This window comes from Pteropus vampyrus, unplaced genomic scaffold (genome assembly GCF_000151845.1).
Source record: "Pteropus vampyrus isolate Shadow unplaced genomic scaffold, Pvam_2.0 Scaffold21, whole genome shotgun sequence".
Lineage (NCBI taxonomy): Eukaryota > Metazoa > Chordata > Mammalia > Chiroptera > Pteropodidae > Pteropus > Pteropus vampyrus.
In genome coordinates this window covers 4,994,511-5,004,054 of record NW_011888802.1, presented here as the reverse complement: position 1 = coordinate 5,004,054, position 9,544 = coordinate 4,994,511, and the positions used below count along the sequence as shown (strand labels likewise).

At 31.3% G+C, this 9,544-nt stretch overlaps 1 pseudogene; it reads left to right on the top strand.

Annotated features, from left to right (window-relative positions):
* The first annotated feature begins 9,134 nt into the window (after positions 1–9,134).
* Positions 9,135–9,253, top strand: LOC111736671 (annotated as a pseudogene).
* The last annotated feature ends 291 nt before the right edge of the window (positions 9,254–9,544 follow it).

Here is a 9,544-nt window from a genome sequence, read left to right as displayed (position 1 = left end):
CTATTTCAGAAAGCAAGCCCTCAAGATGGGATTTCAGAATTGGATGCCCACCTAACTTAAGATAGTAATAAACCCAATGATGATGGTGTTTGAAATGACAGTAGTTTCTGGAAATTATCGCACCACAATTATTTAATATTATACCTATTGTTGATTGAGATGGAGTACAGTAAGAGGGGTAAACATGGGGTGATTAATTGAATCTTTAATCAGTATGGGACAATAGTAAACATAATTATTGTGAAACGAGATTTATGCTTTTGATGGAAATAGATACCGTGTAAAAAGAATGTAATAGGCTCAGAGCTATTATTCGCCATGCTAGTGAATGATTTTTAAACCAGAGCACATCCATGGCAACTTTCAATTAGACTTACCTCTTATAGTCACGTGATTGGCAGAGCTGAAAAAGTGGATCTTGTAAGAGCTCCAAAGGGAATAGTGAATATACAGTACTAAAAAGTCTATTACATACTAAGGGACTGATCAGTAAGATGGACATGAACAAATATGCGTATAACCTAACATCCATAAGCACCACCATAATAAGTGTCATTCTTAGTCTTAGTAATAAATATAACAGAAAAAATATATAATTATGTATGAAAAATTAATATTAATTTACTTAACCAGGTACAGTGTTACCTTGGAAAATGGCACATATCTATTTTAAAAAATTAGAATGGTGATTTAAAGTGGTCTTTGTATTGTTATAGTGTAGTGCTTTCTGTGCTCACCTACTATATATACATATATATACACACACACACACACATATACATGTGCATATATATATAGTTTACCTATTATAAGACTATAAAATATTCCATTATTTATGTGCCATGAGTTCAGCCTACAGTGATTTCTACATCCTTTGGTTAAAATGTGACCAAGCATCACATCACTGTCATTTGTTTCAATTGCTGCTTGTATTTGCTAAAAAGGCAGCAAAGATCAAAGAACTTGCAGAGCAGATAAAGATATTTGGCTAGATGCAGTTAAGATCTCTTTGCGCATTATAATAATCTCGTGTGACAAAGTGTGTAGTTTTTACTCAGGGATATTCTGTGGACTCATATAGAGTGTGAATTGATTCAGACTAGAAGTTGTATCAAGGTTAAAGATTTTGTATTGTGATGACTCAAATCAGGACAGTGTTTACCAGGCCTACAGGATATTTTCTTTTTAAATTATACAATCTTAATTATATAATTATAAACTTGTTCTCAATTATATTTGTCAATGATTAATTAGATACTACCAACTTATCTTGCAGCTCATTCTATTCTGATTAGAAACAAGACCCATTTACTGTGAAGGTTACCTTCGATGGTATAGTACTAGTTATAGGATTCTGTAACACAGGCATCTTACCATCCATATTCAAACTGAGCAGCACATTTCATTGACATTTATCACCCACATCTCTGATCTTTAGAAAACATTCAAAAATTATTTTTGTAAGATGTTTGCTCTCTCCTCCGTAAAGAATTTCTCAAAGTGTGTTAAAATTATTGATATCTGAATTTATCCAAGAACATATACAAATGGTGGATGAGCATAGCAAATTAAATAAATCCAGTCTAACATTTCTATCTGAAGTAGACTTGGAATCTTACCTCTCTGTTTTGACAAGGAATTTCTGACATCTCAGTTTCATTTTGTGTGGAACTCCATTGGATCAGGTTATTGTTAACCCTTATTGATTCATCAGTTACTGTCACATTTATGGGGACACATCAAACACAGAATCTATGTAAGTGAACTCTTATTTATAAATTTAACATAAAAAATGTTTCTTATTTCCTTTTTCAGCACCCCAGGGATATATATTTTAGACATGCGCCTTAGTTTTCATTGTAGGTGTAATTGCAAAGCTTGCATTCTTTTGGCTTGTAAGCATCCTTGGCTCAAATTTGATTTTATAATTAGCTTTTGGAATATGCTGTAGTTCTAAATTTGTGGACAATGAATGATAAGATAGAATATGATGAGAACGCTTACCATTGTTAGGCAATTTTCTCAGACAAAACACAAGATCTTTAAGCTTCAATGAGCAGAAGAGAAGTTGCTTCTCTTGCTGCAGAAACTTCTGTGGATTTGGCATTATCAAAATTTCCCCCAATTTCCTGGTACTTTTCTTTCCAGTTAATTCCCAAAATTTCACAAAAGAGACCCAGAAAGCTTAAATATTTACTGTTTTATAATTCATGAATTTAGAAAATCAGTCCATAAATTTGACTTTTTTATGTCACCAGCACTCTGGAAGAAGTAAGAGAGTAGAGCATCATAAGTATCTCCACTTTTTATGACTGTGTCTTGAGCTAAGAATTTTAAAACTGAGTGCCGTATTTTGTCATTAAAATTGTTGGTGAAATCTGAAGTAACCCTTAGTTTCTCAAAGCCTTGCCTTCCATAGGCATCATGATTCAGGTGAGCAAATGTAACAATTTAAGTAATATTCACCTTTGTATGCTCTTGACCCTGTCCTGTAGTATTGGATTTGCACCCAGTCAGATAAGCAATCCAAAAGATCACTTTGAACACTTATTGATTGAAACATTTTTTTGAAGTTATTTTTTTTCCTAGAAGACATATTTGTATGTAGTAAAATCCATTATTGATAGTTAAAGAAAAAAAAATTATTAATAGATAGTAAGTAGCATACAAAATCTTCCAGATAGCCAATCAAATACTAAGCTACGTAGTACAACAACCAGTGTACAAAAAGCATTGTCCTCATGTTTGACATCTACTTAATTAGTAACGGAAAATTACCATGACTACTTCTGAACAACTTCTGCAACCACGATTGCTAGAAAATCATTTTCCCTGAATTTAATGTCATCTTATTTCATGCAACAGAAAGTAAGCCTTAAATATGTCCATTCTGTTGGTATAATGTAGATTATAGGTTTCTACCCTAGTAAGGGAAGACAGAATAAGACTTTACAGGTCATATATTAGTAAACTTGAACTAACAATATATCTGAAGTTTTCAAAATGTGAGGATTATTTTCAATCATCTTGAGTAGCCTCAATTACATACATTCTAAGTTTCTTCATTGTTTGTTCCACAAAATTTTTCTTCCCTTTTTATTATTGGTACCTTTGGTCAGAGACTTACTAAATGATTGTGGTCAGTCCATTATATTTAATCATTATCTTCCATTACATTAAAAGTGGTATAATACAAATATTTTACTGCAGAGGTAAAGTTTGTACTCTTAAATGGATATCAGCTGTCAGATAAGCATAACTTTAATGGTCTATATTGATATGCACTGTTTTCAGTAGAATGAAGAGAAATTTCATTGGAATTAATTAAAGGAACCATTTCTTACATTCTATTTTTAGTAAAGCCTTTCCACACTTGTTAACACTGATATAGTAATCTAGTAAATACATTTAGAAATGTAGTATTCCTGGATGTTTGATTTTACATGATATTGGCATATCATAGGTGACATCCAAATTTCTCTTTACAGTGATAGTGCTCAACTACCTAATAATTGATGACAAATTAGATTTTAAACATATAAAAGGAATAACTGACATTCTAGTTTCTTCACAGTAATATCCTGATATTAAGATTCACCTAAAGGCAATGTAGAAATTTTGGAAGACATGAAAATATTACAAGAACTCCACTGACATTTCTAAGTATTTCTACATTTTAATGTACTTAATGAAATTAATTTTATAAATCCTGTTAAGTCTCACATTGAGATCACTGTTTTTATTGCATTTAAAATTCTCTTGATACATATGCATTTATTTGATTTTTAATTTTAAATGTTTAAAAAGCTCACTATAATTTATGCATAAAGTATGTATACAGAATACATTTGATATAACATTTTAGAGCAGCAGTCCCTAACTTTTGTGGCACCAGAGACTGGTGCTCCTATGGGAATCTAATGCCTGGTGATCTGAAATGGAGCGAAGAAGGTGATGCTAGCACTGGGGAGCGGCTGCAAATACAAATGTAGCTTTACTTGCTTGCCTGCCACTCACCTGCTGCTGTGCCACCCTGTTCCTAACAGGCCAATGATGGTACTAGTCCACATCCCTGGGTTTGGGGACTTCTGTTTTAGGGTATATATTGCGTCACAATTTGAAAGTGACTGCCATCTTTCGGTTTCAAAATCTAAATTGATTACACGAACTGTTATACATTTCCCAAATGAAAAAAAAAAATTCTGATGTAAATTTTGTTTTTAATTTTAATTCAACAACTGAACATTCATGTAAGTAGTTCAAAAGAGCAAGATTGTCCTTCAGTGAGCTCAGCATTAGATTATTACTAGTTGGTATAACTTTCATTTTAATGTTTATTTTGCCTTGAAATGAACAGATCAATCTAGTTTTTTCAATGGTTTAAGCTCCATTGGTTCTGATGGAAAATTTCAGCTTTTAATATATGTACTCTGAAGCAAACATTATATTTTCTCTAGTCTTTAGAGAAAATAAGCAAACATAAATTAAGGGCAGAGACTGTGTCTTTCCAGTGTTCTTTTTTTCCCCTCTGTGGTGTCCAACCTGTTATAGATTCTCAATGAATATTAAATCATGGTGATGACAAAATCCTAAACTATCTTGCTCTTTAAATCACAAAACTATGAAATTTTATCATTTACATATGATGTTAAAATAGCTGAAAAAAAAAAAAAAAGAAAACCTATTATAGTTCCTTAGGTTATTTTTAAAAAGCAAAACAATTGACATACATGACAGCCTCCCATCTATCTGTGTGTTTAATAAAGCCAAATGTGATGAAGACTAATGTACCATACTGATGTTTGCAGAATTTCATTAACGTAATTCCAAGACTATCATAACTCATTCACCTCTGTTGAGTTTATGAGCCATGGGTTTTGCTCCAGCACATAAAAACAGCTTGCCTAACACAATGCAGAGACTAATAATATCAAAGATGACACTTCCTTACATTTTGAAACAAGGTGACTCATTCATTTCTCTCTCCCCTGCTTAGTAGGACAATGGAGTCATTTTAAATTAGCACTGAAATTAACTTATACAAAGTCACTAAGTGATAGTAACTTATCTTTCATATGAAAGTCTCATTTCTTAATCACAAAATTCATAGTACTAGAGCAAAGCAATATAATTTATCAGCTTAATAACCATAAAATCTTTTTGTTGTATAAATTATTATTCATTCTTACTGCTATATAAAATAAATATGTATTTTAAAATCTTCAAACAGCTTTAATAATGTGTTATTTATAAATTGATAGTTACTCGTTATACCTCAAATGATAATATATATAGAATTTAAGGAAGTTATTTTTCAGATATGCAGCATTCATTTATTTTTATTATAGAATCAAATACAGAATTTCTCTTGCTTAAAATTTGAATTTAAAGAAATTATTTTTACTTTTAATGTATGTCACACAATTCAGAAGGTCGTAAACAAGAAGAATAAATTAAAAACATAAAATTGATAGCATAATTATTAAAGAAATGCACAAATAGATAAAAATGGAAGAATATAGGCAACACAACCCATAACCAAAATATCTATTTTCCTAAATAGTAAAAATTCTTAAATATCAATAATAAAAGGAACAAAGTTGGTCCAAAGTGGGCAAAAAAAAAAAAAAAAAAAAAAGATAATAGCAAAAGAAAGATGAAAGAGAAATACACTCAGCATACCTCATATTATAATGAAATATAATTTAAAGTAATAATCATTTTACTTGCCGATTTCCCAAAAAAGAAATGTTTTATAATTAAAAACAAAGATAAATGTGATTTGAAAAAAGGCACTTTCATATAGTAGGAGTTGCATATTGAGCAACTACTCTAAAAGACAATTTGACAATATCTGGCAGTTTCAGTCAAAATATATTTTGAGTATCTTTGTTTGAGATACTTTTCTAAACCAAGAAATTATATCAGGAAAAAATATAAACATGCCTATCTTCTTATATATTATATTCCAGGGATGGGAGATAGGTAATAAATTAATGTGTCAAATATATACTTTATCAAATCTTCATGAGTACTATAGAGTAACATAAAGCATGGATAAGGCTAGTAATCGTAAAGTAAAAGGCTTGCCATTGTAAAGGTGACCTTTATCTAAAGAACTGGAAGAAATAAGTGAGTCATATGGATATCTGGAGGGAAGGCCTCAGTGTGTGAAGGCAGGGCCTGAGGAAAAAGTCCTGAATGTGGCACCTGTCTACAATATTTTTGGAAGAACAAGATTGCAGTGTGTTCAGGAAAGGAAAATAAAAGGAAGAATAATTGGAGAGAAGTAGAGAGAAAATGGGAAAGGGAAGATATGTATATCCTTTTATATCATTGTCAAAACTTTGACATTTACTCTGAGCTGACAAGCTATTATGAGGATTTGATAAGTGCCATGATCTGATTTAAGTTTTGACTTAGAAACTAACTCTGATTGAGAAAAACTACAGGGATATAATAAGTACTGATATGGTATAAGACTAGTTAGGAGGCTATTGCAATAATTCAGATCAGAAATGATGGCTGCTTTTATGTACTTCTTAATGCAGTGCCAACAATATACTGATAAATTTGTGGAGTATAAAAGAAGAAGAGGGGTTGATGATGACAAACTTTTTGGCATGAGAATCCAGAATAACGGCATAGTCTTTAATGCAAATTGGGTTTTTCAGTGTGACAGTGTGTTAGGGAATGTAGAGTTTGCTCTTGGTGTTAAGATTGAAAAGGCTATTGTACATCAAGAAATGTTTAGTGCATAGTTAGATACAGACCTGAAAATCAGAGTCAAGGTTTAGACTGAGATATTAAATTAGGAGACATTTTAGGTTTTAGATAATATTGAAAAAATAAGAATGCATGAAATGATGAAAGTGAGTTTTTATAAAGGATTAAGTATCAGAACTAAGCCACTGGGCAATAAATGGGAATGAAGGAGCAGTCTGAGAAAATGAACAAATAATGTAAAGAAAGAAACTAGGAGAGAGTGGTGACTTGTAGACAAACTTAAAAAAAAATATATTTCAAATATCATCTGTTGTAATTTCAAACTTGATATTGTATTTAGTGATGCTGATATCATTTTGACTTTAAGAGTAGCTTTGGTGTTTTGATGGGAAAGAACATATGATGTGGACTAGAATCAAGAGAAAATGTAAGGATATTAGTTTAAAACTGTCAGTATTGCCAAAAGGGGAAGATTAATGGTAATTTTGGAGGATGGTGAAGCAAATAAGGTAGAAGAGATGGTTGGAATTTGTAGAACTTGTAGAAATATCTCCTGTCTCACCCAGGCAGTCAGGCTAGCTAGTGGCCCTGCCCAATTGCAAACCATCTCCCATGGCCCCACTTTACCAAGGAGCCCAGATAGAGACATTGAAAAAATAATTAATTGTCCATCCTTCTCAAACTCTTCCATAAAATTGAAGAAAAAGGAATATTTCTTAACTCATTTACAAGGTCATCATTACCTTGATGCCAAAATTACATGAGGAATCATAAGAAAAGAAAATTTCAAGCCAGTATTCTTGATAAATATAGATGCAAACAAAAATTATCAAGAAAATACTAGCAAACCAAATTCAATAGCACATTAAAAAGATAATGCATTATGATCAACCAGGATTTATTCCTGGCATGCAAGAATGATTCAACATACATGAATCAATAAATGTGATACACTACATTAATAGAATGAAAGATAAAATTTCTCTGACCGTCTCAATAGATGACGAGAAAGCATTTGACAGAACTCAACATTCTTTCATGATAAAAACTCTCAAAAAACTGGGTATAGAGGAAAGGTACCTTGGCATAATAAAGGTCATATATGACAAGCAGCTACTATCATGCTCACTGGTAAAAGATTGAAAGCTTTTCTTCTAAGATCAAAACAAGGATGGCCACTCTTATTACTCTTATTTAACATACATACATACACACACACACACACACGCGCACACACACACACACACACACATACATACATACATATAAACAAATTGAAAGAAATATAATTGTCTTCATTTGCAGATGATATGAACTTATATATAAAAAATACTCTAAAATTCTACCAAAAACACTGTTAGAACTAATAAACACATTCAGTAAATTTTCAGGATACAAAATCAACATACATTTGGTTTTGTTTGTTCTTTTTCTAGTTCCTTTAGGTGTAGAGTTAGATTGTTTATTAGGAATTTTTCTTGTTTCTTGAGATAGGTCTGCATAGCTATAAAATTCCCTCTTAGAATTGCTTTTGATACATCCTATTAATTTTGAAAAGTTATGTTTTCATTTTCATTTGTTTTAATTTCTTGTGTAATTTCCTCTTTGATCCAATGATTGTTTCATAGAATGTTGTTTAAAGTCAACATATTAGTGTTTTTTCCAGTTTTCCTCTTGTAGTTGATTTCTAATTTTATGCCATTGTGGTCAGAAAAGGTACTTGATATGATTTTAATCTTATTAAATTTACTGAGGCACCTTTTATGACTTAATACGTTGTTTATCCTGGAGAATGTTCCATATGCACTTGAAAAATTTTGTATTCTGTAGTTTGGGGATGAAATGTTCTAAAATGTCTATTCTGTTGACCTCATATAATGTGAAATTTAAGGCCATTATTTCATTATTAACTTTCTGTCTGGATGATCTATCCAAATTGGAATTGAAGAAGTAAAACTATCATTATTTGCATATGACATGCTACTATATATAGAAAACCCTATAGACTTTACCAAAAAATCTTTTAGAACTAATAAATGACTTAGGTAAAGTTGAAGGATGCAGAATCAATGCACAGAAATCTGTTGTGTTTTTATATACTAATGACAAACAATCAGAAGAAGAAATTAAGAAAACAGTCCCATTTACTATTGCATCAAAAAATGTAAAATACCTAAGAATACATTTAACTAAAGAGGTGAAAGACCTGCACTCTAAAAACTATAAGACATTAAAGAAAAAAGAAAAATGAACAAGATACAAATAAATGGAAGGATAAACCTTACCCAAAGATTGGAAGGATTAATATTGTTAAAGTGTTCTTACTACCTAAAGCAATACACAGATTCAGTGCAATCCCTATGAAAATCCCAATGGCATTCTTCTCAAAATTAGAACAACTAATCCTAGTCTATGGCTATGCTACCCTGAATAAGCCCGATCCTGTTTGATCTTGGAAGCTAAGCAGAGTTCAGCCTGGTTAGTACTTGGATGGGAGACCACCTAGGAAGACCAGATGCTATAGGCGTAAAAAATTAAAAAAAAATAAATAAATAAGAGATTGTAAGCTGACAAGATCCTTTCAATCTCTGAGGTCAACCAAGGGTTGGGTTGCCTCATTTAAAAAATAAAAAAAAAAATAGAACAACTAGTCTTAAAATTTATATGAAACCATAAAAAAATGCTAATAGCCAAAGCAATCTTGAGAAAGAACGAAGTGGGAGATATCACGCTGATATCAAACTATATCGCAAAGTTGCAAAAATCACTCAGTACGATACTGCCATAAAAACAGATATACAGTTAAGTGGAATAGAAT